The following is a 25,757-nucleotide window of genomic DNA, read 5'->3' on the forward strand; positions in this document are numbered from 1 at the left end:
GTCTCGTAGTACAATTACACTCTCTTTCAAGACACAGCCATAATCCACTAGAAGGGCGCAACTGACTATTCCATTTTGGCAATTATGTCAAATTAAGGGAAGTGTTTTGTGCTTAATTGAAATTAGATCTTTCATGAAGTGTCCAGAGGATTGCCTTTCCCTCACTCCTGGCCTTCTAACTAACCCTGGTCGTAGTGGGCGTAGTGGGGCTCCGCGGAGCTACGCGGAGTGGGCGAGAAGCTACGCCCACTCCCGCACTCCGCGTAGCCCCACTACGCACCTCCCTCCCGCTCTCCCCTACATACATTATTTAAGCAACTACCCTTAATAAAACAATTTTAAAGCACTTACCGTGTCCGGGGCTCGTCCGGGGCTCCCTCTTGGAATAGCGTCGTCCTGGATACCAATGCGCATGCGCCGGAGGCCGCGCATGCGCATTGGTATCCAGGAAGGGACGCTATTCCAAGAGGGAGCCCCGGAAGAGCCCCGGACATGGTATGTGCTTTAAAAATTGTTTTATTAAGGTTAGTTTCTTAAATAATGTATGTAGGGGAGGGCGGGAGGGAGGCGGGTGGCGGCCGAATCGGCTACGCACACGGAGTGGGCGTAGTGTTGCCGGCTACGCTGTCTACGCAAAATGCGTAGAAGGCAACACTACGCCTACTCCGTGGGCGTAGCCGATTCGGACGCTCAGGGTTACTTCTAACCAGTTTGGATAGATAGACTGATAAGAAAGCAGCTCTTACTCCTAAAGTTTCAGCCATCTCAAGTGTATGACTGTTGACATATGTCTGCCCCACAGAGACAGATCACTTCTAATAAGTGAGTTCTCTATCTGTCACTGATTGTGGACATACTAACTAGAGCTATCAGTATGGTCATAAATGTGAATACTCTTATGTTCTCAAATCAAAATGGAGTTTTTCCTACTTCCAAGAAAAGTGTCTTAAGCATGCTCTTCAATTTGTGCACGCATGTAGACATTCAAATGCAACTGCATTTCCATACAGAGTCTCAAAATCATAGATATCTTCATACCGCAGTAAGAATACATGAAGCGATTTACATACTGCAGGCAGGCTGGCCTTGTAGCTCAGTGGCAGAGCACTGGTCTTGTAAACCAGGGGTCATGAGTTCAAGCCTCATCAGGGCCTTTTTATATGTGAGTTTCTGTATGTTGTTTCCAAGTCATTCTTTCTAGGAGTCACACCTTGACTTAAGTTTGCTTATTGACAAGCTTCCCTTTCCTGCTTTCATCGTATCAGGAAGACTTCATGAAAACCATTGAACCATAAACTATCGCCTCACCCCTTCCGATCGCCTGAGGAACGCCTGACAAACGCCATTCTCACCCCGCCGGGCAAACCCTGCCGGGCAAAGCCAAATAAGCCATGCATATTTGAAGTTCCTTTGAAAGTCAGAGCGAGGACTATGACCTCTGTTCCGACTGAGTCTGCATCCACAGAAAGGATGAAATAAGGATCTAGAAATTTCACCAAGGAGATGTGAACTTCATCCCCCTCAAAATACTTTTCCTCCCAGATGCCCCGGCTCTTAGTCAAATGAGGTTAATCTTCAAAACCCCACCCCCACTAACCATAAATATCCGACTCTCCTGCTGTCCATTCAAATGATACAAGGTATCTTGTACATAGAGAGAATGTGAGAAAAAGCAGAATCGCTTCATAGATTTGGTGACCTTGGATGGGTGGGCTGGATAAAGAAGTGAACCTGATTTCGGGAAAAGGAGTATCGTGATGGGGATGAGGAAAAGAGAACATGGACCACATTCACAAGTTAGAGAAATAAATATATTAGGTTGAATGGTTTTAAAAAGTTAACTTTGAGCATGAATTGTTTTTTAAACTGCAAAGAATAAAAAAAATCAATGTGGGATTGGAGGCACAATCTGAGCAGAAAGCACCATAAGCTGCTATGGTGCAACTCTTATGTTGACTAGAAACATTAATATGATGACGCTCTTCTTTTGATGTGTCTTTCAGTTAAATTTTATTGTAAGTAGCTGATACAGCACTGTTTGCAGCTCCTCAGTATATGGTTATCCCGTGACAACAATGTTTTCATCATATTTATTATTCTACAAATGTATTTTTAAATGCACTGATGTGGTGTTTGCATGCTATGCAAGACGGCACATCATGGAATGTTTATAAGAGGCATCGAATAGGATTGTGATATTTGCACCTGGAAGAGTCGGACACGCAGATCCTGAAAAGAAGTAAAAACTCTCTAGCAAGGGCCGTCTTTCCCCTGAGTTTAATCTTTAATTTTAGGGAAATGGTTTATGAAAAACCAGTAAGCTGCTCCAGGTGAGGCTCGAACTCACAACCTCGGCATGCCTCAATGCAAGTACTGCTGTATAAGTACCGCGCGCTAACCGATTGCGCCACTGGAGCTCACTGTTCTCATACCTCCCCAGTTGAGCCATCTAGAGCTGACCAAGTAGATACTGGCACTGCTCCCTTATTCACTGTGCAAGATCGACTCACATGCTAGCATGTTATCATGACTATTAAAAACTACAGTCCTAATGGAACAGATTTGATAATTCTGCTATATCATGTGCTCTGTCTATTGAACACCACATATATTTGCCAGTTCTGACACAGTCTAGGAGAAACTTATGATTATTTGTAATTAGAACATCGTAAGAATTTCCTAAAAAATGAAACATAGTCACCTAAGGCAGACGAGGTGGCCGAGTGGTTAAGGCGATGGACTGCTAATCCATTGTTCTCTGCACGTGTGGGTTCGAATCCCACCTTCGTCGGAATGCCATCAGACGCTCTTTTGAAGGTGGACATGTCTCGTAGTACAATTACACTCTCTTTCAAGACACAGCCATAATCCACTAGAAGGGCCCAACTGACTATTCCATTTTGGCAATTATGTCAAATTAAGGGAAGTGTTTTGTGCTTAATTGAAATTAGATCTTTCATGAAGTGTCCAGAGGATTGCCTTTCCCTCACTCCTGGCCTTCTAACTAACCCTGGTCGTAGTGGGCGTAGTGGGGCTCCGCGGAGCTACGCGGAGTGGGCGAGAAGCTACGCCCACTCCCGCACTCCGCGTAGCCCCACTACGCACCTCCCTCCCGCTCTCCCCTACATACATTATTTAAGCAACTACCCTTAATAAAACAATTTTAAAGCACTTACCGTGTCCGGGGCTCGTCCGGGGCTCCCTCTTGGAATAGCGTCGTCCTGGATACCAATGCGCATGCGCGGGAGGCCGCGCATGCGCATTGGTATCCAGGAAGGGACGCTATTCCAAGAGGGAGCCCCGGAAGAGCCTCGGACATGGTATGTGCTTTAAAAATTGTTTTATTAAGGTTAGTTTCTTAAATAATGTATGTAGGGGAGGGCGGGAGGGAGGCGGGTGGCGGCCGAATCGGCTACGCACACGGAGTGGGCGTAGTGTTGCCGGCTACGCTGTCTACGCAAAATGCGTAGAAGGCAACACTACGCCTACTCCGTGGGCGTAGCCGATTCGGACGCTCAGGGTTACTTCTAACCAGTTTGGATAGATAGACTGATAAGAAAGCAGCTCTTACTCCTAAAGTTTCAGCCATCTCAAGTGTATGACTGTTGACATATGTCTGCCCCACAGAGACAGATCACTTCTAATAAGTGAGTTCTCTATCTGTCACTGATTGTGGACATACTAACTAGAGCTATCAGTATGGTCATAAATGTGAATACTCTTATGTTCTCAAATCAAAATGGAGTTTTTCCTACTTCCAAGAAAAGTGTCTTAAGCATGCTCTTCAATTTGTGCACGCATGTAGACATTCAAATGCAACTGCATTTCCATACAGAGTCTCAAAATCATAGATATCTTCATACCGCAGTAAGAATACATGAAGCGATTTACATACTGCAGGCAGGCTGGCCTTGTAGCTCAGTGGCAGAGCACTGGTCTTGTAAACCAGGGGTCATGAGTTCAAGCCTCATCAGGGCCTTTTTATATGTGAGTTTCTGTATGTTGTTTCCAAGTCATTCTTTCTAGGAGTCACACCTTGACTTAAGTTTGCTTATTGACAAGCTTCCCTTTCCTGCTTTCATCGTATCAGGAAGACTTCATGAAAATCATTGAACCATAAACTATCGCCTCACCCCTTCCGATCGCCTGACAAACGCCATTCTCACCCCGCCGGGCAAACCCTGCCGGGCAAAGCCAAATAAGCCATGCATATTTGAAGTTCCTTTGAAAGTCAGAGCGAGGACTATGACCTCTGTTCCGACTGAGTCTGCATCCACAGAAAGGATGAAATAAGGATCTAGAAATTTCACCAAGGAGATGTGAACTTCATCCCCCTCAAAATACTTTTCCTCCCAGATGCCCCGGCTCTTAGTCAAATGAGGTTAATCTTCAAAACCCCACCCCCACTAACCATAAATATCCGACTCTCCTGCTGTCCATTCAAATGATACAAGGTATCTTGTACATAGAGAGAATGTGAGAAAAAGCAGAATCGCTTCATAGATTTGGTGACCTTGGATGGGTGGGCTGGATAAAGAAGTGAACCTGATTTCGGGAAAAGGAGTATCGTGATGGGGATGAGGAAAAGAGAACATGGACCACATTCACAAGTTAGAGAAATAAATATATTAGGTTGAATGGTTTTAAAAAGTTAACTTTGAGCATGAATTGTTTTTTTAAACTGCAAAGAATAAAAAAAATCAATGTGGGATTGGAGGCACAATCTGAGCAGAAAGCACCATAAGCTGCTATGGTGCAACTCTTATGTTGACTAGAAACATTAATATGATGACGCTCTTCTTTTGATATGTCTTTCAGTTAAATTTTATTGTAAGTAGCTGATACAGCACTGTTTGCAGCTCCTCAGTATATGGTTATCCCGTGACAACAATGTTTTCATCATATTTATTATTCTACAAATGTATTTTTAAATGCACTGATGTGGTGTTTGCATGCTATGCAAGACGGCACATCATGGAATGTTTATAAGGAGCATCGAATAGGATTGTGATATTTGCACCTGGAAGAGTCGGACACGCAGATCCTGAAAAGAAGTAAGAACTCTCTAGCAAGGGCCGTCTTTCCCCTGAGTTTATTCTTTACTTTTAGTGAAATGGTTTATGAAAAACCAGTAAGCTGCTCCAGGTGAGGCTCGAACTCACAACCTCGGCATGCCTCAATGCAAGTACCGCTGTATAAGTACCGTGCGCTAACCGATTGCGCCACTGGAGCTCACTGTTCTCATACCTCCCCAGTTGAGCCATCTAGAGCTGACCAAGTAGATACTGGCACTGCTCCCTTATTCACTGTGCAAGATCGACTCACATGCTAGCATGTTATCATGACTATTAAAAACTACAGTCCTAATGGAACAGATTTGATAATTCTGCTATATCATGTGCTCTGTCTATTGAACACCACATATATTTGCCAGTTCTGACACAGTCTAGGAGAAACTTATGATTATTTGTAATTAGCACATCGTAAGAATTTCATAAAAAATGAAACATAGTCACCTAAGGCAGACGAGGTGGCCGAGTGGTTAAGGCGATGGACTGCTAATCCATTGTGCTCTGCACACGTGGGTTCGAATCCCACCTTCGTCGGAACGCCATCAGACACTCTTTTGAAGGTGGGCATGTCTCGTAGTACAATTACACTCTCTTTCAAGACACAGCCATAATCCACTAGAAGGGCCCAACTGACTATTCCATTTTGGCAATTATGTCAAATTAAGGGAAGTGTTTTGTGCTTAATTGAAATTAGATCTTTCATGAAGTGTCCAGAGGATTGCCTTTCCCTCACTCCTGGCCTTCTAACTAACCCTGGTCGTAGTGGGCGTAGTGGGGCTCCGCGGAGCTACGCGGAGTGGGCGAGAAGCTACGCCCACTCCCGCACTCCGCATAGCCCCACTACGCACCTCCCTCCCGCTCTCCCCTACATACATTATTTAAGCAACTACCCTTAATAAAACAATTTTAAAGCACTTACCATGTCCGGAGCTCGTCCGGGGCTCCCTCTTGGAATAGCGTCGTCCTGGATACCAATGCGCATGCGCGGGAGGCCGCGCATGCGCATTGGTATCCAGGATGGGACGCTATTCCAAGAGGGAGCCCCGGAAGAGCCCCGGACATGGTATGTGCTTTAAAAATTGTTTTATTAAGGTTAGTTTCTTAAATAATGTATGTAGGGGAGGGCGGGAGGGAGGCGGGTGGCGGCCGAATCGGCTACGCACACGGAGTGGGCGTAGTGTTGCCGGCTACGCTGTCTACGCAAAATGCGTAGAAGGCAACACTACGCCTACTCCGTGGGCGTAGCCGATTCGGACGCTCAGGGTTACTTCTAACCAGTTTGGATAGATAGACTGATAAGAAAGCAGCTCTTACTCCTAAAGTTTCAGCCATCTCAAGTGTATGACTGTTGACATATGTCTGCCCCACAGAGACAGATCACTTCTAATAAGTGAGTTCTCTATCTGTCACTGATTGTGGACATACTAACTAGAGCTATCAGTATGGTCATAAATGTGAATACTCTTATGTTCTCAAATCAAAATGGAGTTTTTCCTACTTCCAAGAAAAGTGTCTTAAGCATGCTCTTCAATTTGTGCACGCATGTAGACATTCAAATGCAACTGCATTTCCATACAGAGTCTCAAAATCATAGATATCTTCATACCGCAGTAAGAATACATGAAGCGATTTACATACTGCAGGCAGGCTGGCCTTGTAGCTCAGTGGCAGAGCACTGGTCTTGTAAACCAGGGGTCATGAGTTCAAGCCTCATCAGGGCCTTTTTATATGTGAGTTTCTGTATGTTGTTTCCAAGTCATTCTTTCTAGGAGTCACACCTTGACTTGTTTGCTTATTGACAAGCTTCCCTTTCCTGCTTTCATCGTATCAGGAAGACTTCATGAAAACCATTGAACCATAAACTATCGCCTCACCCCTTCCGATCGCCTGACGAACGCCTGACAAACGCCATTCTCACCCCGCCGGGCAAACCCTGCCGGGCAAAGCCAAATAAGCCATGCATATTTGAAGTTCATTTGAAAGTCAGAGCGAGGACTATGACCTCTGTTCCGACTGAGTCTGCATCCACAGAAAGGATGAAATAAGGATCTAGAAATTTCACCAAGGAGATGTGAACTTCATCCCCCTCAAAATACTTTTCCTCCCAGATGCCCCGGCTCTTAGTCAAATGAGGTTAATCTTCAAAACCCCACCCCCACTAACCATAAATATCCGACTCTCCTGCTGTCCATTCAAATGATACAAGGTATCTTGTACATAGAGAGAATGTGAGAAAAAGCAGAATCGCTTCATAGATTTGGTGACCTTGGATGGGTGGGCTGGATAAAGAAGTGAACCTGATTTCGGGAAAAGGAGTATCGTGATGGGGATGAGGAAAAGAGAACATGGACCACATTCACAAGTTAGAGAAATAAATATATTAGGTTGAATGGTTTTAAAAAGTTAACTTTGAGCATGAATTGTTTTTTTAAACTGCAAAGAATAAAAAAAATCAATGTGGGATTGGAGGCACAATCTGAGCAGAAAGCACCATAAGCTGCTATGGTGCAACTCTTATGTTGACTAGAAACATTAATATGATGACGCTCTTCTTTTGATATGTCTTTCAGTTAAATTTTATTGTAAGTAGCTGATACAGCACTGTTTGCAGCTCCTCAGTATATGGTTATCCCGTGACAACAATGTTTTCATCATATTTATTATTCTACAAATGTATTTTTAAATGCACTGATGTGGTATTTGCATGCTATGCAAGACGGCACATCATGGAATGTTTATAAGGAGCATCGAATAGGATTGTGATATTTGCACCTGGAAGAGTCGGACACGCAGATCCTGAAAAGAAGTAAAAACTCTCTAGCAAGGGCTGTCTTTCCCCTGAGTTTATTCTTTACTTTTAGTGAAATGGTTTATGAAAAACCAGTAAGCTGCTCCAGGTGAGGCTCGAACTCACAACCTCGGCATGCCTCAATGCAAGTACTGCTGTATAAGTACCGTGCGCTAACCGATTGCGCCACTGGAGCTCACTGTTCTCATACCTCCCCAGTTGAGCCATCTAGAGCTGACCAAGTAGATACTGGCACTGCTCCCTTATTCACTGTGCAAGATCGACTCACATGCTAGCATGTTATCATGACTATTAAAAACTACAGTCCTAATGGAACAGATTTGATAATTCTGCTATATCATGTGCTCTGTCTATTGAACACCACATATATTTGCCAGTTCTGACACAGTCTAGGAGAAACTTATGATTATTTGTAATTAGCACATCGTAAGAATTTCCTAAAAAATGAAACATAGTCACCTAAGGCAGACGAGGTGGCCGAGTGGTTAAGGCGATGGACTGCTAATCCATTGTGCTCTGCACACGTGGGTTCGAATCCCACCTTCGTCGGAACGCCATCAGACACTCTTTTGAAGGTGGGCATGTCTCGTAGTACAATTACACTCTCTTTCAAGACACAGCCATAATCCACTAGAAGGGCCCAACTGACTATTCCATTTTGGCAATTATGTCAAATTAAGGGAAGTGTTTTGTGCTTAATTGAAATTAGATCTTTCATGAAGTGTCCAGAGGATTGCCTTTCCCTCACTCCTGGCCTTCTAACTAACCCTGGTCGTAGTGGGCGTAGTGGGGCTCTGCGGAGCTACGCGGAGTGGGCGAGAAGCTACGCCCACTCCCGCACTCCGCGTAGCCCCACTACGCACCTCCCTCCCGCTCTCCCCTACATACATTATTTAAGCAACTACCCTTAATAAAACAATTTTAAAGCACTTACCATGTCCGGAGCTCGTCCGGGGCTCCCTCTTGGAATAGCGTCGTCCTGGATACCAATGCGCATGCGCGGGAGGCCGCGCATGCGCATTGGTATCCAGGAAGGGACGCTATTCCAAGAGGGAGCCCCGGAAGAGCCCCGGACATGGTAAGTGCTTTAAAAATTGTTTTATTAAGGTTAGTTGCTTAAATAATGTATGTAGGGGAGGGCGGGAGGGAGGCGGGTGGCGGCCGAATCGGCTACGCACACGGAGTGGGCGTAGTGTTGCCGGCTACGCTATCTACGCAAAATGCGTAGAAGGCAACACTACGCCTACTCCGTGGGCGTAGCCGATTCGGACGCCCAGGGTTACTTCTAACCAGTTTGGATAGATAGACTGATAAGAAAGCAGCTCTTACTCCTAAAGTTTCAGCCATCTCAAGTGTATGACTGTTGACATATGTCTGCCCCACAGAGACAGATCACTTCTAATAAGTGAGTTCTCTATCTGTCACTGATTGTGGACATACTAACTAGAGCTATCAGTATGGTCATAAATGTGAATACTCTTATGTTCTCAAATCAAAATGGAGTTTTTCCTACTTCCAAGAAAAGTGTCTTAAGCATGCTCTTCAATTTGTGCACGCATGTAGACATTCAAATGCAACTGCATTTCCATACAGAGTCTCAAAATCATAGATATCTTCATACCGCAGTAAGAATACATGAAGCGATTTACATACTGCAGGCAGGCTGGCCTTGTAGCTCAGTGGCAGAGCACTGGTCTTGTAAACCAGGGGTCATGAGTTCAAGCCTCATCAGGGCCTTTTTATATGTGAGTTTCTGTATGTTGTTTCCAAGTCATTCTTTCTAGGAGTCACACCTTGTCTTAAGTTTGCTTATTGACAAGCTTCCCTTTCCTGCTTTCATCGTATCAAGAAGACTTCATGAAAACCATTGAACCATAAACTATCGCCTCACCCCTTCCGATCGCCTGACGAATGCCTGACAAACGCCATTCTCACCCCGCCGGGCAAGCCCTGCCGGGCAAAGCCAAATAAGCCATGCATATTTGAAGTTCCTTTGAAAGTCAGAGCGAGGACTATGACCTCTGTTCCGACTGAGTCTGCATCCACAGAAAGGATGAAATAAGGATCTAGAAATTTCACCAAGGAGATGTGAACTTCATCCCCCTTAAAATACTTTTCCTCCCAGATGCCCCGGCTCTTAGTCAAATGAGGTTAATCTTCAAAACCCCACCCCCACTAACCATAAATATCCGACTCTCCTGCTGTCCATTCAAATGATACAAGGTATCTTGTACATAGAGAGAATGTGAGAAAAAGCAGAATCGCTTCATAGATTTGGTGACCTTGTATGGGTGGGCTGGATAAAGAAGTGAACCTGATTTCGGGAAAAGGAGTATCGTGATGGGGATGAGGAAAAGAGAACATGGACCACAATCACAAGTTAGAGAAATAAATATATTAGGTTGAATGGTTTTAAAAAGTTAACTTTGAGCATGAATTGTTTTTTTAAACTGCAAAGAATAAAAAAAATCAATGTGGGATTGGAGGCACAATCTGAGCAGAAAGCACCATAAGCTGCTATGGTGCAACTCTTATGCTGACTAGAAACATTAATATGATGACGCTCTTCTTTTGATATGTCTTTCAGTTAAATTTTATTGTAAGTAGCTGATACAGCACTGTTTGCAGCTCCTCAGTATATGGTTATCCCGTGACAACAATGTTTTCATCATATTTATTATTCTACAAATGTATTTTTAAATGCACTGATGTGGTGTTTGCATGCTATGCAAGACGGCACATCATGGAATGTTTATAAGGAGCATCGAATAGGATTGTGATATTTGCACCTGGAAGAGTCGGACACGCAGATTCTGAAAAGAAGTAAAAACTCTCTAGCAAGGGCCGTCTTTCCCCTGAGTTTAATCTTTAATTTTAGTGAAATGGTTTATGAAAAACCAGTAAGCTGCTCAAACTCACAACCTCGGCATGCCTCAATGCAAGTACTGCTGTATAAGTACCGCGCGCTAACCGATTGCGCCACTGGAGCTCACTGTTCTCATACCTCCCCAGTTGAGCCATCTAGATCTGACCAAGTAGATACTGGCACTGCTCCCTTATTCACTGTGCAAGATCGACTCACATGCTAGCATGTTATCATGACTATTAAAAACTACAGTCCTAATGGAACAGATTTGATAATTCTGCTATATCATGTGCTCTGTCTATTGAACACCACATATATTTGCCAGTTCTGACACAGTCTAGGAGAAACTTATGATTATTTGTAATTAGCACATCGTAAGAATTTCCTAAAAAATGAAACATAGTCACCTAAGGCAGACGAGGTGGCCGAGTGGTTAAGGCGATGGACTGCTAATCCATTGTGCTCTGCACGCGTGGGTTCGAATCCCACCTTCGTCGGAACGCCATCAGACACTCTTTTGAAGGTGGGCATGTCTCGTAGTACAATTACACTCTCTTTCAAGACACAGCCATAATCCACTAGAAGGGCCCAACTGACTATTCCATTTTGGCAATTATGTCAAATTAAGGGAAGTGTTTTGTGCTTAATTGAAATTAGATCTTTCATGAAGTGTCCAGAGGATTGCCTTTCCCTCACTCCTGGCCTTCTAACTAACCCTGGTCGTAGTGGGCGTAGTGGGGCTCCGCGGAGCTACGCGGAGTGGGCGAGAAGCTACGCCCACTCCCGCACTCCGCGTAGCCCCACTACGCACCTCCCTCCCGCTCTCCCCTACATACATTATTTAAGCAACTACCCTTAATAAAACAATTTTAAAGCACTTACCGTGTCCGGAGCTCGTCCGGGGCTCCCTCTTGGAATAGCGTCGTCCTGGATACCAATGCGCATGCGCGGGAGGCGGCGCATGCGCATTGGTATCCAGGAAGGGACGCTTTTCCAAGAGGGAGCCCCGGAAGAGCCCCGGACATGGTAAGTGCTTTAAAAATTGTTTTATTAAGGTTAGTTGCTTAAATAATGTATGTAGGGGAGGGCGGGAGGGAGGCGGGTGGCGGCCGAATCGGCTACGCTCACGGAGTGGGCGTAGTGTTGCCGGCTACGCTGTCTACGCAAAATGCGTAGAAGGCAACACTACGCCTACTCCGTGGGCGTAGCCGATTCGGACGCCCAGGGTTACTTCTAACCAGTTTGGATAGATAGACTGATAAGAAAGCAGCTCTGACTCCTAAAGTTTCAGCCATCTCAAGTGTATGACTGTTGACATATGTCTGCCCCACAGAGACAGATCACTTCTAATAAGTGAGTTCTCTATCTGTCACTGATTGTGGACATACTAACTAGAGCTATCAGTATGGTCATAAATGTGAATACTCTTATGTTCTCAAATCAAAATGGAGTTTTTCCTACTTCCAAGAAAAGTGTCTTAAGCATGCTCTTCAATTTGTGCACGCATGTAGACATTCAAATGCAACTGCATTTCCATACAGAGTCTCAAAATCATAGATATCTTCATACCGCAGTAAGAATACATGAAGCGATTTACATACTGCAGGCAGGCTGGCCTTGTAGCTCAGTGGCAGAGCACTGGTCTTGTAAACCAGGGGTCATGAGTTCAAGCCTCATCAGGGCCTTTTTATATGTGAGTTTCTGAATGTTGTTTCCAAGTCATTCTTTCTAGGAGTCACACCTTGTCTTAAGTTTGCTTATTGACAAGCTTCCCTTTCCTGCTTTCATCGTATCAAGAAGACTTCATGAAAACCATTGAACCATAAACTATCGCCTCACCCCTTCCGATCGCCTGACAAACGCCATTCTCACCCCGCCGGGCAAGCCCTGCCGGGCAAAGCCAAATAAGCCATGCATATTTGAAGTTCCTTTGAAAGTCAGAGCGAGGACTATGACCTCTGTTCCGACTGAGTCTGCATCCACAGAAAGGATGAAATAAGGATCTAGAAATTTCACCAAGGAGATGTGAACTTCATCCCCCTTAAAATACTTTTCCTCCCAGATGCCCCGGCTCTTAGTCAAATGAGGTTAATCTTCAAAACCCCACCCCCACTAACCATAAATATCCGACTCTCCTGCTGTCCATTCAAATGATACAAGGTATCTTGTACATAGAGAGAATGTGAGAAAAAGCAGAATCGCTTCATAGATTTGGTGACCTTGGATGGGTGGGCTGGATAAAGAAGTGAACCTGATTTCGGGAAAAGGAGTATCGTGATGGGGATGAGGAAAAGAGAACATGGACCACATTCACAAGTTAGAGAAATAAATATATTAGGTTGAATGGTTTTAAAAAGTTAACTTTGAGCATGAATTGTTTTTTTAAACTGCAAAGAATAAAAAAAATCAATGTGGGATTGGAGGCACAATCTGAGCAGAAAGCACCATAAGCTGCTATGGTGCAACTCTTATGCTGACTAGAAACATTAATATGATGACGCTCTTCTTTTGATATGTCTTTCAGTTAAATGTTATTGTAAGTAGCTGATACAGCACTGTTTGCAGCTCCTCAGTATATGGTTATCCCGTGACAACAATGTTTTCATCATATTTATTATTCTACAAATGTATTTTTAAATGCACTGATGTGGTGTTTGCATGCTATGCAAGACGGCACATCATGGAATGTTTATAAGGAGCATCGAATAGGATTGTGATATTTGCACCTGGAAGAGTCGGACACGCAGATCCTGAAAAGAAGTAAAACCTCTCTAGCAAGGGCCGTCTTTCCCCTGAGTTTATTCTTTACTTTTAGTGAAACGGTTTATGAAAAACCAGTAAGCTGCTCCAGGTGAGGCTCGAACTCACAACCTCGGCATGCCTCAATGCAAGTACTGCTGTATAAGTACCGCGCGCTAACCGATTGCGCCACTGGAGCTCACTGTTCTCATACCTCCCCAGTTGAGCCATCTAGAGCTGACCAAGTAGATACTGGCACTGCTCCCTTATTCACTGTGCAAGATCGACTCACATGCTAGCATGTTATCATGACTATTAAAAACTACAGTCCTAATGGAACAGATTTGATAATTCTGCTATATCATGTGCTCTGTCTATTGAACACCACATATATTTGCCAGTTCTGACACAGTCTAGGAGAAACTTATGATTATTTGTAATTAGCATATCGTAAGAATTTCCTAAAAAATGAAACATAGTCACCTAAGGCAGACGAGGTGGCCGAGTGGTTAAGGCGATGGACTGCTACTCCGTTGTGCTCTGCACGCGTGGGTTCGAATCCCACCTTCTTCGGAACGCCATTAGACACTCTTTTGAAGGTGGGCATGTCTCGTAGTACAATTACACTCTCTTTCAAGACACAGCCATAATCCACTAGAAGGGCCCAACTGACTATTCCATTTTGGCAATTATGTCAAATTAAGGGAAGTGTTTTGTGCTTAATTGAAATTAGATCTTTCATGAAGTGTCCAGAGCATTGCCTTTCCCTCACTCCTGGCCTTCTAACTAACCCTGGTCGTAGTGGGCGTAGTGGGACTCCGCGGAGCTACGCGGAGTGGGCGAGAAGCTACGCCCACTCCCGCACTCCGCGTAGCCCCACTACGCACCTCCCTCCCGCTCTCCTCTACATACATTATTTAAGCAACTACCCTTAATAAAACAATTTTAAAGCACTTACCGTGTCCGGGGCTCGTCCGGGGCTCCCTCTTGGAATAGCGTCGTCCTGGATACCAATGCCCATGCGCGGGAGGCCGCGCATGCGCATTGGTATCCAGGAAGGGACGCTATTCCAAGAGGGAGCCCCGGAAGAGCCCCGGACATGGTAAGTGCTTTAAAAATTGTTTTATTAAGGTTAGTTGCTTAAATAATGTATGTAGGGGAGGGCGGGAGGGAGGCGGGTGGCGGCCGAATCGGCTACGCACACGGAGTGGGCGTAGTGTTGCCGGCTACGCTATCTACGCAAAATGCGTAGAAGGCAACACTACGCCTACTCCGTGGGCGTAGCCGATTCGGACGCCCAGGGTTACTTCTAACCAGTTTGGATAGATAGACTGATAAGAAAGCAGCTCTTACTCCTAAAGTTTCAGCCATCTCAAGTGTATGACTGTTGACATATGTCTGCCCCACAGAGACAGATCACTTCTAATAAGTGAGTTCTCTATCTGTCACTGATTGTGGACATACTAACTAGAGCTATCAGTATGGTCATAAATGTGAATACTCTTATGTTCTCAAATCAAAATGGAGTTTTTCCTACTTCCAAGAAAAGTGTCTTAAGCATGCTCTTCAATTTGTGCACGCATGTAGACATTCAAATGCAACTGCATTTCCATACAGAGTCTCAAAATCATAGATATCTTCATACCGCAGTAAGAATACATGAAGCGATTTACATACTGCAGGCAGGCTGGCCTTGTAGCTCAGTGGCAGAGCACTGGCCTTGTAAACCAGGGGTCATGAGTTCAAGCCTCATCAGGGCCTTTTTATATGTGAGTTTCTGTATGTTGTTTCCAAGTCATTCTTTCTAGGAGTCACACCTTGTCTTAGGTTTGCTTATTGACAAGCTTCCCTTTCCTGCTTTCATCGTATCAAGAAGACTTCATGAAAACCATTGAACCATAAACTATCGCCTCACCCCTTCCGATCGCCTGACGAACGCCTGACAAACGCCATTCTCACCCCGCCGGGCAAGCCCTGCCGGGCAAAGCCAAATAAGCCATGCATATTTGAAGTTCCTTTGAAAGTCAGAGCGAGGACTATGACCTCTGTTCCGACTGAGTCTGCATCCACAGAAAGGATGAAATAAGGATCTAGAAATTTCACCAAGGAGATGTGAACTTCATCCCCCTTAAAATACTTTTCCTCCCAGATGCCCCGGCTCTTAGTCAAATGAGGTTAATCTTCAAAACCCCACCCCCACTAACCATAAATATCCGACTCTCCTGCTGTCCATTCAAATGATACAAGGTATCTTGTACATAGAGAGAATGTGAGAAAAAGCAGAATCGCTTCATAGATTTGGTGACCTTGGATGGGTGGGCTGGATAAAGAAGTGAACCTGATTTCGGGAAAAGGAGTATCGTGATGGGGATGAGGAAAAGAGAACATGGACCACATTCACAAGTTAGAGAAATAAATATATTAGGTTGAATGGTTTTAAAAAGTTAACTTTGAGCATGAATTGTTTTTTTAAACTGCAAAGAATAAAAAAAATTAATGTGGGATTGGAGGCACAATCTGAGCAGAAAGCACCATAAGCTGCTATGGTGCAACTCTTATGCTGACTAGAAACATTAATATGATGACGCTCTTCTTTTGATATGTCTTTCAGTTAAATGTTATTGTAAGTAGCTGATACAGCACTGTTTGCAGCTCCTCAGTATATGGTTATCCCGTGACAACAATGTTTTCATCATATTTATTATTCTACAAATGTATTTTTAAATGCACTGATGTGGTGTTTGCATGCTATGCAAGACGGCACATCATGGAATGTTTATAAGGAGCATCGAATAGGATTGTGATATTTGCACCTGGAAGAGTCGGACACGCAGATCCTGAAAAGAAGTAAAAACTCTCTAGCAAGGGCCGTCTTTCCCCTGAGGTTATTCTTTACTTTTAGTGAAATGGTTTATGAAAAACCAGTAAGCTGCTCCAGGTGAGGCTCGAACTCACAACCTCGGCATGCCTCAATGCAAGTACTGCTGTATAAGTACCGCGCGCTAACCGATTGCGCCACTGGAGCTCACTGTTCTCATACCTCCCCAGTTGAGCCATCTAGAGCTGACCAAGTAGATACTGGCACTGCTCCCTTATTCACTGTGCAAGATCGACTCACATGCTAGCATGTTATCATGACTATTAAAAACTACAGTCCTAATGGAACAGATTTGATAATTCTGCTATATCATGTGCTCTGTCTATTGAACACCACATATATTTGCCAGTTCTGACACAGTCTAGGAGAAACTTATGATTATTTGTAATTAGCACATCGTAAGAATTTCCTAAAAAATGAAACATAGTCACCTAAGGCAGACGAGGTGGCCGAGTGGTTAAGGCGATGGACTGCTAATCCGTTGTGCTCTGCACGCGTGGGTTCGAATCCCACCTTCGTCGGAACGCCATTAGACACTCTTTTGAAGGTGGGCATGTCTCGTAGTACAATTACACTCTCTTTCAAGACACAGCCATAATCCACTAGAAGGGCCCAACTGACTATTCCATTTTGGCAATTATGTCAAATTAAGGGAAGTGTTTTGTGCTTAATTGAAATTAGATCTTTCATGAAGTGTCCAGAGGATTGCCTTTCCCTCACTCCTGGCCTTCTAACTAACCCTGGTCGTAGTGGGCGTAGTGGGGCTCCGCGGAGCTACGCGGAGTGGGCGAGAAGCTACGCCCACTCCCGCACTCCGCGTAGCCCCACTACGCACCTCCCTCCCGCTCTCCCCTACATACATTATTTAAGCAACTACCCTTAATAAAACAATTTTAAAGCACTTACCGTGTCCGGGGCTCGTCCGGGGCTCCATCTTGGAATAGCGTCGTCCTGGATACCAATGCGCATGCGCGGGAGGCCGCGCATGCGCATTGGTATCCAGGAAGGGACGCTATTCCAAGAGGGAGCCCCGGAAGAGCCCCGGACATGGTAAGTGCTTTAAAAATTGTTTTATTAAGGTTAGTTGCTTAAATAATGTATGTAGGGGAGGGCGGGAGGGAGGCGGGTGGCGGCCGAATCGGCTACGCACACGGAGTGGGCGTAGTGTTGCCGGCTACGCTGTCTACGCAAAATGCGTAGAAGGCAACACTACGCCTACTCCGTGGGCGTAGCCGATTCGGACGCCCAGGGTTACTTCTAACCAGTTTGGATAGATAGACTGATAAGAAAGCAGCTCTTACTCCTAAAGTTTTAGCCATCTCAAGTGTATGACTGTTGACATATGTCTGCCCCACAGAGACAGATCACTTCTAATAAGTGAGTTCTCTATCTGTCACTGATTGTGGACATACTAACTAGAGCTATCAGTATGGTCATAAATGTGAATACTCTTATGTTCTCAAATCAAAATGGAGTTTTTCCTACTTCCAAGAAAAGTGTCTTAAGCATGCTCTTCAATTTGTGCACGCATGTAGACATTCAAATGCAACTGCATTTCCATACAGAGTCTCAAAATCATAGATATCTTCATACCGCAGTAAGAATACATGAAGCGATTTACATACTGCAGGCAGGCTGGCCTTGTAGCTCAGTGGCAGAGCACTGGTCTTGTAAACCAGGGGTCATGAGTTCAAGCCTCATCAGGGCCTTTTTATATGTGAGTTTCTGTATGTTGTTTCCAAGTCATTCTTTCTAGGAGTCACACCTTGTCTTAAGTTTGCTTATTGACAAGCTTCCCTTTCCTGCTTTCATCGTATCAAGAAGACTTCATGAAAACCATTGAACCATAAACTATCGCCTCACCCCTTCCGATCGCCTGACGAATGCCTGACAAACGCCATTCTCACCCCGCCGGGCAAGCCCTGCCGGGCAAAGCCAAATAAGCCATGCATATTTGAAGTTCCTTTGAAAGTCAGAGCGAGGACTATGACCTCTGTTCCGACTGAGTCTGCATCCACAGAAAGGATGAAATAAGGATCTAGAAATTTCACCAAGGAGATGTGAACTTCATCCCCCTTAAAATACTTTTCCTCCCAGATGCCCCGGCTCTCAGTCAAATGAGGTTAATCTTCAAAACCCCACCCCCACTAACCATAAATATCCGACTCTCCTGCTGTCCATTCAAATGATACAAGGTATCTTGTACATAGAGAGAATGTGAGAAAAAGCAGAATCGCTTCATAGATTTGGTGACCTTGTATGGGTGGGCTGGATAAAGAAGTGAACCTGATTTCGGGAAAAGGAGTATCGTGATGGGGATGAGGAAAAGAGAACATGGACCACATTCACAAGTTAGAGAAATAAATATATTAGGTTGAATGGTTTTAAAAAGTTAACTTTGAGCATGAATTGTTTTTTAAACTGCAAAGAATAAAAAAAATCAATGTGGGATTGGAGGCACAATCTGAGCAGAAAGCACCATAAGCTGCTATGGTGCAACTCTTATGCTGACTAGAAACATTAATATGATGACGCTCTTCTTTTGATATGTCTTTCAGTTAAATTTTATTGTAAGTAGCTGATACAGCACTGTTTGCAGCTCCTCAGTATATGGTTATCCCGTGACAACAATGTTTTCATCATATTTATTATTCTACAAATGTATTTTTAAATGCACTGATGTGGTGTTTGCATGCTATGCAAGACGGCACATCATGGAATGTTTATAAGGAGCATCGAATAGGATTGTGATATTTGCACCTGGAAGAGTCGGACACGCAGATCCTGAAAAGAAGTAAAACCTCTCTAGCAAGGGCCGTCTTTCCCCTGAGTTTAATCTTTAATTTTAAGGAAATGGTTTATGAAAAACCAGTAAGCTGCTCCAGGTGAGGCTCGAACTCACAACCTCGGCATGCCTCAATGCAAGTACTGCTGTATAAGTAACGCACGCTAACCGATTGCGCCACTGGAGCTCACTGTTCTCATACCTCCCCAGTTGAGCCATCTAGAGCTGACCAAGTAGATACTGGCACTGCTCCCTTATTCACTGTGCAAGATCGACTCACATGCTAGCATGTTATCATGACTATTAAAAACTACAGTCCTAATGGAACAGATTTGATAATTCTGCTATATCATGTGCTCTGTCTATTGAACACCACATATATTTGCCAGTTCTGACACAGTCTAGGAGAAACTTATGATTATTTGTAATTAGCACATCGTAAGAATTTCCTAAAAAATGAAACATAGTCACCTAAGGCAGACGAGGTGGCCGAGTGGTTAAGGTGATGGACTGCTAATCCATTGTGCTCTGCACGCGTGGGTTCGAATCCCACCTTCGTCGGAACGCCATCAGACACTCTTTTGAAGGTGGGCATGTCTCGTAGTACAATTACACTCTCTTTCAAGACACAGCCATAATCCACTAGAAGGGCCCAACTGACTATTCCATTTTGGCAATTATGTCAAATTAAGGGAAGTGTTTTGTGCTTAATTGAAATTAGATCTTTCATGAAGTGTCCAGAGGATTGCCTTTCCCTCACTCCTGGCCTTCTAACTAACCCTGGTCGTAGTGGGCGTAGTGGGGCACCGCGGAGCTACGCGGAGTGGGCGAGAAGCTACGCCCACTCCCGCACTCCGCGTAGCCCCACTACGCACCTCCCTCCCGCTCTCCCCTACATACATTATTTAAGCAACTACCCTTAATAAAACAATTTTAAAGCACTTACCGTGTCCGGGGCTCGTCCGGGGCTCCATCTTGGAATAGCGTCGTCCTGGATACCAATGCGCATGCGCGGGAGGCCGCGCATGCGCATTGGTATCCAGGAAGGGACGCTATTCCAAGAGGGAGCCCCGGAAGAGCCCCGGACATGGTGGGTGCTTTAAAAATTGTTTTATTAAGGTTAGTTGCTTAAATAATGTATGTAGGGGAGGGCGGGAGGGAGGCGGGTGGCGGCCGAATCGGCTACGCACACGGAGTGGGCGTAGTGTTGCCGGCTACGCTGTCTACGCAAAATGCGTAGAAGGCAACACTACGCCTACTCCGTGGGCGTAGCCGATTCGGACGCCCAGGGTTACTTCTAACCAGTTTGGATAGATAGACTGATAAGAAAGCAGCTCTTACTCCTAAAGTTTCAGCCATCTCAAGTGTATGACTGTTGACATATGTCTGCCCCACAGAGACAGATCACTTCTAATAAGTGAGTTCTCTATCTGTCACTGATTGTGGACATACTAACTAGAGCTATCAGTATGGTCATAAATGTGAATACTCTTATGTTCTCAAATCAAAATGGAGTTTTTCCTACTTCCAAGAAAAGTGTCTTAAGCATGCTCTTCAATTTGTGCACGCATGTAGACATTCAAATGCAACTGCATTTCCATACAGAGTCTCAAAATCATAGATATCTTCATACCGCAGTAAGAATACACGAAGCGATTTACATACTGCAAGCAGGCTGGCCTTGTAGCTCAGTGGCAGAGCACTGGTCTTGTAAACCAGGGGTCATGAGTTCAAGCCTCATCAGGGCCTTTTTATATGTGAGTTTCTGTATGTTGTTTCCAAGTCATTCTTTCTAGGACTCACACCTTGTCTTAAGTTTGCTTATTGACAAGCTTCCCTTTCCTGCTTTCATCGTATCAAGAAGACTTCATGAAAACCATTGAACCATAAACTATCGCCTCACCCCTTCCGATCGCCTGACGAATGCCTGACAAACGCCATTCTCACCCCGCCGGGCAAGCCCTGCCGGGCAAAGCCAAATAAGCCATGCATATTTGAAGTTCCTTTGAAAGTCAGAGCGAGGACTATGACCTCTGTTCCGACTGAGTCTGCATCCACAGAAAGGATGAAATAAGGATCTAGAAATTTCACCAAGGAGATGTGAACTTCATCCCCCTTAAAATACTTTTCCTCCCAGATGCCCCGGCTCTTAGTCAAATGAGGTTAATCTTCAAAACCCCACCCCCACTAACCATAAATATCCGACTCTCCTGCTGTCCATTCAAATGATACAAGGTATCTTGTACATAGAGAGAATGTGAGAAAAAGCAGAATCGCTTCATAGATTTGGTGACCTTGGATGGGTGGGCTGGATAAAGAAGTGAACCTGATTTCGGGAAAAGGAGTATCGTGATGGGGATGAGGAAAAGAGAACATGGACCACATTCACAAGTTAGAGAAATAAATATATTAGGTTGAATGGTTTTAAAAAGTTAACTTTGAGCATGAATTGTTTTTTTAAACTGCAAAGAATAAAAAAAATCAATGTGGGATTGGAGGCACAATCTGAGCAGAAAGCACCATAAGCTGCTATGGTGCAACTCTTATGCTGACTAGAAACATTAATATGATGACACTCTTCTTTTGATATGTCTTTCAGTTAAATTTTATTGTAAGTAGCTGATACAGCACTGTTTGCAGCTCCTCAGTATATGGTTATCCCGTGACAACAATGTTTTCATCATATTTATTATTCTACAAATGTATTTTTAAATGCACTGATGTGGTGTTTGCATGCTATGCAAGACGGCACATCATGGAATGTTTATAAGGAGCATCGAATAGGATTGTGATATTTGCACCTGGAAGAGTCGGACACGCAGATCCTGAAAAGAAGTAAAAACTCTCTAGCAAGGGCCGTCTTTCCCCTGAGTTTAATCTTTAATTTTAGGGAAATGGTTTATGAAAAACCAGTAAGCTGCTCCAGGTGAGGCTCGAACTCACAACCTCGGCATGCCTCAATGCAAGTACTGCTGTATAAGTACCGCGCGCTAACCGATTGCGCCACTGGAGCTCACTGTTCTCATACCTCCCCAGTTGAGCCCTCTAGAGCTGACCAAGTAGATACTGGCACTGCTCCCTTATTCACTGTGCAAGATCGACTCACATGCTAGCATGTTATCATGACTATTAAAAACTACAGTCCTAATGGAACAGATTTGATAATTCTGCTATATCATGTGCTCTGTCTATTGAACACCACATATATTTGCCAGTTCTGACACAGTCTAGGAGAAACTTATGATTATTTGTAATTAGCACATCGTAAGAATTTCCTAAAAAATGAAACATAGTCACCTAAGGCAGACGAGGTGGCCGAGTGATTAAGGCGATGGACTGCTAATCCATTGTGCTCTGCACGCGTGGGTTCGAATCCCACCTTCGTCGGAACGCTATCAGACACTCTTTTGAAGGTGGGCATGTCTCGTAGTACAATTACACTCTCTTTCAAGACACAGCCATAATCCACTAGAAGGGCCCAACTGACTATTCCATTTTGGCAATTATGTCAAATTAAGGGAAGTGTTTTGTGCTTAATTGAAATTAGATCTTTCATGAAGTGTCCAGAGGATTGCCTTTCCCTCACTCCTGGCCTTCTAACTAACCCTGGTCGTAGTGGGCGTAGTGGGGCTCCGCGGAGCTACGCGGAGTGGGCGAGAAGCTACGCCCACTCCCGCACTCCGCGTAGCCCCACTACGCACCTCCCTCCCGCTCTCCCCTACATACATTATTTAAGCAACTACCCTTAATAAAACAATTTTAAAGCACTTACCGTGTCCGGAGCTTGTCCGGGGCTCCCTCTTGGAATAGCGTCGTCCTGGATAACAATGCGCATGCACGGGAGGCCGCGCATGCGCATTGGTATCCAGGAAGGGACGCTATTCCAAGAGGGAGCCCCGGAAGAGCCCCGGACATGGTAAGTGCTTTAAAAATTGTTTTATTAAGGTTAGTTGCTTAAATAATGTATGTAGGGGAGGGCGGGAGGGAGGCGGGTGGCGGCCGAATCGGCTACGCACACGGAGTGGGCGTAGTGTTGCCGGCTACGCTGTCTACGCAAAATGCGTAGAAGGCAACACTACGCCTACTCCGTGGGCGTAGCCGATACGGACGCCCAGGGTTACTTCTAACCAGTTTGGATAGATAGACTGATAAGAAAGCAGCTCTTACTCCTAAAGTTTCAGCCATCTCAAGTGTATGACTGTTGACATATGTCTGCCCCACAGAGACAGATCACTTCTAATAAGTGAGTTCTCTATCTGTCACTGATTGTGGACATACTAACTAGAGCTATCAGTATGGTCATAAATGTGAATACTCTTATGTTCTCAAATCAAAATGGAGTTTTTCCTACTTCCAAGAAAAGTGTCTTAAGCATGCTCTTCAATTTGTGCACGCATGTAGACATTCAAATGCAACTGCATTTCCATACAGAGTCTCAAAATCATAGATATCTTCATACCGCAGTAAGAATACATGAAGCGATTTACATACTGCAGGCAGGCTGGCCTTGTAGCTCAGTGGCAGAGCACTGGTCTTGTAAACCAGGGGTCATGAGTTCAAGCCTCATCAGGGCCTTTTTATATGTGAGTTTCTGTATGTTGTTTCCAAGTCATTCTTTCTAGGAGTCACACCTTGTCTTAAGTTTGCTTATTGACAAGCTTCCCTTTCCTGCTTTCATCGTATCAAGAAGACTTCATGAAAACCATTGAACCATAAACTATCGCCTCACCCCTTCCGATCGCCTGACGAACGCCTGACAAACGCCATTCTCACCCCGCCAGGCAAGCCCTGCCGGGCAAAGCCAAATAAGCCATGCATATTTGAAGTTCCTTTGAAAGTCAGAGCGAGGACTATGACCTCTGTTCCGACTGAGTCTGCATCCACAGAAAGGATGAAATAAGGATCTAGAAATTTCACCAAGGAGATGTGAACTTCATCCCCCTTAAAATACTTTTCCTCCCAGATGCCCCGGCTCTTAGTCAAATGAGGTTAATCTTCAAAACCCCACCCCCACTAACCATAAATATCCGACTCTCCTGCTGTCCATTCAAATGATACAAGGTATCTTGTACATAGAGAAAATGTGAGAAAAAGCAGAATCGCTTCATAGATTTGGTGACCTTGGATGGGTGGGCTGGATAAAGAAGTGAACCTGATTTCGGGAAAAGGAGTATCGTGATGGGGATGAGGAAAAGAGAACATGGACCACATTCACAAGTTAGAGAAATAAATATATTAGGTTGAATGGTTTTAAAAAGTTAACTTTGAGCATGAATTGTTTTTTTAAACTGCAAAGAATAAAAAAAATCAATGTGGGATTGGAGGCACAATCTGAGCAGAAAGCACCATAAGCTGCTATGGTGCAACTCTTATGCTGACTAGAAACATTAATATGATGACGCTCTTCTTTTGATATGTCTTTCAGTTAAATTTTATTGTAAGTAGCTGATACAGCACTGTTTGCAGCTCCTCAGTATATGGTTATCCCGTGACAACAATGTTTTCATCATATTTATTATTCTACAAATGTATTTTTAAATGCACTGATGTGGTGTTTGCCTGCTATGCAAGACGGCACATCATGGAATGTTTATAAGGAGCATCGAATAGGATTGTGATATTTGCACCTGGAAGAGTCGGACACGCAGATCCTGAAAAGAAGTAAAAACTCTCTAGCAAGGGCCGTCTTTCCCCTGAGTTTATTCTTTACTTTTAGTGAAATGGTTTATGAAAAACCAGTAAGCTGCTCCAGGTGAGGCTCGAACTCACAACCTCGGCATGCCTCAATGCAAGTACTGCTGTATAAGTACCGCGCGCTAACCGATTGCGCCACTGGAGCTCACTGTTCTCATACCTCCCCAGTTGAGCCATCTAGAGCTGACCAAGTAGATACTGGCACTGCTCCCTTATTCACTGTGCAAGATCGACTCACATGCTTGCATGTTATCATGACTATTAAAAACTACAGTCCTAATGGAACAGATTTGATAATTCTGCTATATCATGTGCTCTGTCTATTGAACACCACATATATTTGCCAGTTCTGACACAGTCTAGGAGAAACTTATGATTATTTGTAATTAGCACATCGTAAGAATTTCCTAAAAAATGAAACATAGTCACCTAAGGCAGACGAGGTGGCCGAGTGGTTAAGGCGATGGACTGCTAATCCATTGTGCTCTGCACGCGTGGGTTCGAATCCCACCTTCGTCGGAACACCATCAGACACTCTTTTGAAGGTGGGCATGTCTCGTAGTACAATTACACTCTCTTTCAAGACACAGCCATAATCCACTAGAAGGGCCCAACTGACTATTCCATTTTGGCAATTATGTCAAATTAAGGGAAGTGTTTTGTGCTTAATTGAAATTAGATCTTTCATGAAGTGTCCAGAGGATTGCCTTTCCCTCACTCCTGGCCTTCTAACTAACCCTTGTCGTAGTGGGCGTAGTGGGGCTCCGCGGAGCTACGCGGAGTGGGCGAGAAGCTACGCCCACTCCCGCACTCCGCGTAGCCCCACTACGCACCTCCCTCCCGCTCTCCCCTACATACATTATTTAAGCAACTACCCTTAATAAAACAATTTTAAAGCACTTACCGTGTCCGGA

The 25,757-nt window shown here is 44.4% G+C and overlaps 26 non-coding genes across 26 annotated transcripts; 18 read left to right on the top strand and 8 right to left on the bottom strand.

The window, feature by feature from the left end:
* The first annotated feature begins 1,082 nt into the window (after nucleotides 1-1,082).
* Nucleotides 1,083-1,154, top strand: TRNAT-UGU (transfer RNA threonine (anticodon UGU)). The gene has a single exon. It is a non-coding gene; the product is annotated as a tRNA-Thr (tRNA).
* Nucleotides 1,155-2,322: 1,168 nt separating this feature from the next.
* Nucleotides 2,323-2,417, bottom strand: TRNAI-UAU (transfer RNA isoleucine (anticodon UAU)). The gene is made up of 2 exons: nucleotides 2,380-2,417; nucleotides 2,323-2,358 (listed from the first exon to the last, which is right to left on the bottom strand). It is a non-coding gene; the product is annotated as a tRNA-Ile (tRNA).
* A 292-nt stretch (nucleotides 2,418-2,709) lies between these two features.
* Nucleotides 2,710-2,791, top strand: TRNAS-GCU (transfer RNA serine (anticodon GCU)). Its single transcript has one exon. It is a non-coding gene; the product is annotated as a tRNA-Ser (tRNA).
* Nucleotides 2,792-3,907: 1,116 nt separating this feature from the next.
* On the top strand, nucleotides 3,908-3,979 carry TRNAT-UGU (transfer RNA threonine (anticodon UGU)). Its single transcript has one exon. It is a non-coding gene; the product is annotated as a tRNA-Thr (tRNA).
* Nucleotides 3,980-5,137: 1,158 nt separating this feature from the next.
* Nucleotides 5,138-5,232, bottom strand: TRNAI-UAU (transfer RNA isoleucine (anticodon UAU)). The gene is made up of 2 exons: nucleotides 5,195-5,232; nucleotides 5,138-5,173 (listed from the first exon to the last, which is right to left on the bottom strand). It is a non-coding gene; the product is annotated as a tRNA-Ile (tRNA).
* A 292-nt stretch (nucleotides 5,233-5,524) lies between these two features.
* Nucleotides 5,525-5,606, top strand: TRNAS-GCU (transfer RNA serine (anticodon GCU)). The gene has a single exon. It is a non-coding gene; the product is annotated as a tRNA-Ser (tRNA).
* Nucleotides 5,607-6,722: 1,116 nt separating this feature from the next.
* On the top strand, nucleotides 6,723-6,794 carry TRNAT-UGU (transfer RNA threonine (anticodon UGU)). The gene has a single exon. It is a non-coding gene; the product is annotated as a tRNA-Thr (tRNA).
* A 1,167-nt stretch (nucleotides 6,795-7,961) lies between these two features.
* On the bottom strand, nucleotides 7,962-8,056 carry TRNAI-UAU (transfer RNA isoleucine (anticodon UAU)). Its single transcript has 2 exons — nucleotides 8,019-8,056; nucleotides 7,962-7,997 (listed from the first exon to the last, which is right to left on the bottom strand). It is a non-coding gene; the product is annotated as a tRNA-Ile (tRNA).
* Nucleotides 8,057-8,348: 292 nt separating this feature from the next.
* On the top strand, nucleotides 8,349-8,430 carry TRNAS-GCU (transfer RNA serine (anticodon GCU)). The gene has a single exon. It is a non-coding gene; the product is annotated as a tRNA-Ser (tRNA).
* Nucleotides 8,431-9,546: 1,116 nt separating this feature from the next.
* Nucleotides 9,547-9,618, top strand: TRNAT-UGU (transfer RNA threonine (anticodon UGU)). The gene has a single exon. It is a non-coding gene; the product is annotated as a tRNA-Thr (tRNA).
* Nucleotides 9,619-11,162: 1,544 nt separating this feature from the next.
* On the top strand, nucleotides 11,163-11,244 carry TRNAS-GCU (transfer RNA serine (anticodon GCU)). Its single transcript has one exon. It is a non-coding gene; the product is annotated as a tRNA-Ser (tRNA).
* Nucleotides 11,245-12,360: 1,116 nt separating this feature from the next.
* Nucleotides 12,361-12,432, top strand: TRNAT-UGU (transfer RNA threonine (anticodon UGU)). Its single transcript has one exon. It is a non-coding gene; the product is annotated as a tRNA-Thr (tRNA).
* A 1,158-nt stretch (nucleotides 12,433-13,590) lies between these two features.
* On the bottom strand, nucleotides 13,591-13,685 carry TRNAI-UAU (transfer RNA isoleucine (anticodon UAU)). Its single transcript has 2 exons — nucleotides 13,648-13,685; nucleotides 13,591-13,626 (listed from the first exon to the last, which is right to left on the bottom strand). It is a non-coding gene; the product is annotated as a tRNA-Ile (tRNA).
* A 292-nt stretch (nucleotides 13,686-13,977) lies between these two features.
* TRNAS-GCU (transfer RNA serine (anticodon GCU)) lies at nucleotides 13,978-14,059 on the top strand. Its single transcript has one exon. It is a non-coding gene; the product is annotated as a tRNA-Ser (tRNA).
* Nucleotides 14,060-15,175: 1,116 nt separating this feature from the next.
* Nucleotides 15,176-15,247, top strand: TRNAT-UGU (transfer RNA threonine (anticodon UGU)). Its single transcript has one exon. It is a non-coding gene; the product is annotated as a tRNA-Thr (tRNA).
* A 1,169-nt stretch (nucleotides 15,248-16,416) lies between these two features.
* On the bottom strand, nucleotides 16,417-16,511 carry TRNAI-UAU (transfer RNA isoleucine (anticodon UAU)). Its single transcript has 2 exons — nucleotides 16,474-16,511; nucleotides 16,417-16,452 (listed from the first exon to the last, which is right to left on the bottom strand). It is a non-coding gene; the product is annotated as a tRNA-Ile (tRNA).
* A 292-nt stretch (nucleotides 16,512-16,803) lies between these two features.
* Nucleotides 16,804-16,885, top strand: TRNAS-GCU (transfer RNA serine (anticodon GCU)). The gene has a single exon. It is a non-coding gene; the product is annotated as a tRNA-Ser (tRNA).
* Nucleotides 16,886-18,001: 1,116 nt separating this feature from the next.
* TRNAT-UGU (transfer RNA threonine (anticodon UGU)) lies at nucleotides 18,002-18,073 on the top strand. Its single transcript has one exon. It is a non-coding gene; the product is annotated as a tRNA-Thr (tRNA).
* A 1,168-nt stretch (nucleotides 18,074-19,241) lies between these two features.
* TRNAI-UAU (transfer RNA isoleucine (anticodon UAU)) lies at nucleotides 19,242-19,336 on the bottom strand. The gene is made up of 2 exons: nucleotides 19,299-19,336; nucleotides 19,242-19,277 (listed from the first exon to the last, which is right to left on the bottom strand). It is a non-coding gene; the product is annotated as a tRNA-Ile (tRNA).
* Nucleotides 19,337-19,628: 292 nt separating this feature from the next.
* On the top strand, nucleotides 19,629-19,710 carry TRNAS-GCU (transfer RNA serine (anticodon GCU)). Its single transcript has one exon. It is a non-coding gene; the product is annotated as a tRNA-Ser (tRNA).
* Nucleotides 19,711-20,826: 1,116 nt separating this feature from the next.
* On the top strand, nucleotides 20,827-20,898 carry TRNAT-UGU (transfer RNA threonine (anticodon UGU)). The gene has a single exon. It is a non-coding gene; the product is annotated as a tRNA-Thr (tRNA).
* Nucleotides 20,899-22,067: 1,169 nt separating this feature from the next.
* TRNAI-UAU (transfer RNA isoleucine (anticodon UAU)) lies at nucleotides 22,068-22,162 on the bottom strand. The gene is made up of 2 exons: nucleotides 22,125-22,162; nucleotides 22,068-22,103 (listed from the first exon to the last, which is right to left on the bottom strand). It is a non-coding gene; the product is annotated as a tRNA-Ile (tRNA).
* A 292-nt stretch (nucleotides 22,163-22,454) lies between these two features.
* TRNAS-GCU (transfer RNA serine (anticodon GCU)) lies at nucleotides 22,455-22,536 on the top strand. Its single transcript has one exon. It is a non-coding gene; the product is annotated as a tRNA-Ser (tRNA).
* A 1,116-nt stretch (nucleotides 22,537-23,652) lies between these two features.
* TRNAT-UGU (transfer RNA threonine (anticodon UGU)) lies at nucleotides 23,653-23,724 on the top strand. Its single transcript has one exon. It is a non-coding gene; the product is annotated as a tRNA-Thr (tRNA).
* Nucleotides 23,725-24,893: 1,169 nt separating this feature from the next.
* On the bottom strand, nucleotides 24,894-24,988 carry TRNAI-UAU (transfer RNA isoleucine (anticodon UAU)). Its single transcript has 2 exons — nucleotides 24,951-24,988; nucleotides 24,894-24,929 (listed from the first exon to the last, which is right to left on the bottom strand). It is a non-coding gene; the product is annotated as a tRNA-Ile (tRNA).
* Nucleotides 24,989-25,280: 292 nt separating this feature from the next.
* TRNAS-GCU (transfer RNA serine (anticodon GCU)) lies at nucleotides 25,281-25,362 on the top strand. Its single transcript has one exon. It is a non-coding gene; the product is annotated as a tRNA-Ser (tRNA).
* The last annotated feature ends 395 nt before the right edge of the window (nucleotides 25,363-25,757 follow it).

The sequence above is a fragment of the Lissotriton helveticus genome, chromosome 5_1 (assembly GCF_964261635.1).
Source record: "Lissotriton helveticus chromosome 5_1, aLisHel1.1, whole genome shotgun sequence".
NCBI lineage: Eukaryota > Metazoa > Chordata > Amphibia > Caudata > Salamandridae > Lissotriton > Lissotriton helveticus.